The sequence below is a fragment of the Ceratosolen solmsi genome, unplaced genomic scaffold, assembly GCF_000503995.2.
Source record: "Ceratosolen solmsi marchali unplaced genomic scaffold, CerSol_1.0 scaffold56, whole genome shotgun sequence".
Lineage (NCBI taxonomy): Eukaryota > Metazoa > Arthropoda > Insecta > Hymenoptera > Agaonidae > Ceratosolen > Ceratosolen solmsi.
This window is the reverse complement of record NW_011948425.1, coordinates 2,028,704-2,032,435: the sequence shown is the minus strand read 5'-3', so window position 1 is coordinate 2,032,435 and position 3,732 is coordinate 2,028,704.

Sequence of the window (3,732 nt, the reverse complement as noted above, 5' to 3'; positions counted from 1 at the left end):
ACCCCGCTGGCCTTTTCACCGGCCGATCTGCATAACTATCGTACTTTCCCTCGCTTGTACATTCGGTTCGCCACCCACGCCACCTCCTTTTCACGCGGCTCTTGCGTCGCTCGCTACTTTGCCACCCACCCGCAACTCACACCTGCTCGGTGCTCGATTAGGACGCGGAGATTCTCCGTTTGGGTCAGCTTGCGTGCGCGTGTACTTCTTCAGACTGCGCTTATGCGCCATTCTCGTGAAACAAAAAGCAAATGTAATACATGCGCGTCGTTTGGAGTTTACGTGCTTTATTTTGATATCCGGCGACTAGTAGGTTTCAAGGATAAACTACACGATAATTATGCTCAATAGCAAAACCGGACTGTTGGATAAGAATTTTTTATGGAATTGATAAAAAAAAAAAAAAACAATAAAAAAGAATAAAAAAAAGGGATAAAAATAATAGAGCGGCCGAGCGATAACGTTAATGTTGACGATTACTTAATTGCGACGGTTATTGAATTATCTATAATAAATAATTTGCTTGATGTGGAATTTGATCAAAGGGAACATATCAGTCGAATGAGTTATTTTCGAGTTTATAAGAGTTTATAAATCTATATGCAGGTGCAATGTAAATGTGCCAATAAAACGAAAAATCATGAAAATTTTACCAAGTTGAAAGTGGAATAAATTAAAAATAATAGTATTTGCACTACATGTTCGAGTTAGAAAAAAAGAGAAATGTCCGAGTCCTTTTTTTAAAATATACTGTAGAATATTTCAGACCTTAATAATCTCAAGACTAAGAATTTTTACGCATAATTAGGCATGTAATACCATTACTATTTATAACTACTTATTATTTGTTATTCAAGGTATAATAATTATTGTCACAATTGATTGACATAGGATAGAATGTAAAAGGTGCGTTGTAAAAGTCAACGTTATATCTTTACTTTATACGAATGATATATCGAGATTAATTGCTCATACGCTCTTTACATAATATTACGTTCATGCATACACAAACGCGTGCGCATGTTTGTGTATACAAATTTTAATTTAAAAATGGAGTACCTAATAAATTTTTTACAAATTCGAGAGGAGCAAAAGAAGAATGTACGTCAAATACGAGCGTAAATGAAAGGAGAAAGGAGAGGAGCCTCGTAGCGCGAGCGTATAAAGGGCACCGAAAACCACTTAAAGCTAAAGCACTAATGCAAAAAGTGGGCTTTCGAGCGTCATGCAAGAGGCGGGGAAGCAGAATAAAGAAGTAAAAAGGCAGCGAAGCGATTACAAATTAACTTGGCGCTTCTTTCGCGAGTCACTATTAACTCGCACTCGTTCTCTCCATCCTCGAGCGTCGCTTCGTGGAGATGGTGATGCTGGCATGGCCCCGAGGGGCTCCCTACAATTATTGCGCCTTTTGTTTCGCGCGTCTCATCGCGTCTCTCTCTCTCTCTCTCTCTCTCTCTCTTTCTCTTTCTCGCCTTCATGTCGCGAACAAACTTGTCTCGCACAAAGTGCAGTCAAGGGTGCCAGATGAACTGCGCGAGAGACTCCATTTCTTTTTCACCCTTCGCGCGAGCGCGATACTACAAAGTATCACGTTACCCAGACTTATTTACGACAAATGCCAAAGATGAATAGTCGAGAGAGAAAATAGAGGGAGAGAAAAGAGTGTCACCATGATGGGCCGAGGATGAGCAAGACGAAAGTGTATGGGCGGCTATGGTTGCGCGGCGATGAAAAGTTTATTACTCTCTTTTGTGTCGTTTAGAACGCGGCCCTAATGAAATGAGCACCTGCGGTCTCTATGTACTGGTAAGCTGATATGGATTAACATAAAGACTCAATGTACAAATGTAATTTAGGCGCGAAGAATGGATGCTGTAAGTTTTTGTTGGCTCGACCGTATCTCATGAAAGATGGTATTAAAAGTAACATATAGAGTGCGAAGATTATTAATCATTATTTTTAAAGTCAAAGTGGTAGCAACTGACGGGTTTTCTCTATTTATTGTATATATGTGTGTGTAGTATAAATTTATTTTCTGCCAATGTACAAGACAAACGATTGTAATACGTAATTTCATGCTACGAGCATTGTCTTTATAAATTAAATTTGCATTTTAACATCTATTTTATAAAACTTTTAATGTATTGTATTAAATAGTATATAGATTGAGATAATAAAGGTAAAATTTTCATTTAATTATGACTTATTCAAAGTATCAATTCCATATTAATAGAAAGATTCAATACTATCGACCTTTACATCACAATACTTGAAAAAAAACTTAATATTACCTATAATAAATGCTAGAATAGATAGTAATCAATTATCAGAAGCTAAGTACTTGATAATAAAGTTTACCCATAATGTTGATAAATTAAACGTATAAATAGGTATTCGTTTAAACACATACTAATTATAATTTTCTAAGCGATCGAAAGTTGTTGTTGAAAAAGTCGCCAATTTATTGCTAATTACGGGTAGTAAAATACATAAAAAGAATTCACATGTATTTTCAAATTAATATTTACTTATATCGATTTTCGACTATATGACATAAAGTAGAAATTATAAATTACAATGTAATATTTCAGAAAATAGTAAAATTGTAATAATTTAATAATTTAACTGCAGTAAAATAGATTAAATATAATTTCTAATAGCGCATTGCTGCCTGCTTAATTCGTATTGGATTCTACATGATAAAAGTAATAATCATTACTGATGTTTATATTGATGATGCAAATAAAATAAAAGCCGATAAAACTGTAAAATTCATTACAGATTTTACATTTGTCGAAATTGTTAAAAAAAATTCTTCTGCATACATTACTATTTTAATACTTAGTGAACATTCATAAAAGTGATTAATGTAAGCAAAAATTTAATTAGATTTTAGTAACAAAAAAAAAAAAAAAAAAATTTAAAAAAAAAAAAAGAAAAAAAAAAAGAAACAAAAAATACAGCTTTATTAAAGAAATGTTTATAAAGAACAAGTTCTGATAAAAGTAAGTTAAGCAACAATAACTGAATCGTCAAGAACATGAATTTACCGAACTAGCGGCAGTACTAGTTTCACGATTTTCTTCTCTATTGCTTTCCTTAATACAAGGCAAATAATAAGAATTTATTTATTTATACAATTGTATGTTTCCCCCTTTCCTTTTTAGGTGTGTATTGAAAAGTGTAAGCCAACGACTGGAAAGCGGGAACCAACCGAACGAATTGATTTAGCCTTCTTTCAAAACCTCACCCAATCACAAATTCCTTAGCGGCCGTGGACCAATCGCAACACGTAGATGTCTTATTAGCCGCGCCTCCACGGGGGAGACGAATTCCTTCGGTAGCCGAGACTTTTCGTTTGAACGCCCGTCTATCTCCTTCCAAAAAGAAAACCCATTCTACTTGATGATTAATTTAAATAGCTTCTTATAGAGGCAATGTTTAAAAAGGAAAGAAAACATTATGCGCATTGCATCGTCTCTAATGAATTTCTATGCATGAATCAGGATTGACTTGGAGGCTAAATGAACGATGATGACGAAAAGACGAGGATAATTCGTATGCTCGTTCCTTATTTCCATGACTGTTTATTTTTCGACTAATTATCCAAATTCGCCGCAAGTTGAGAATTGCCCGGGATTTGACAAAAAAAAGTATTTGGATAATCACGCGTGATAATTTGCAAAGTCCTTCGGTTAGTCCTATTAACCAACCGCCGACATCTCCCCCCCC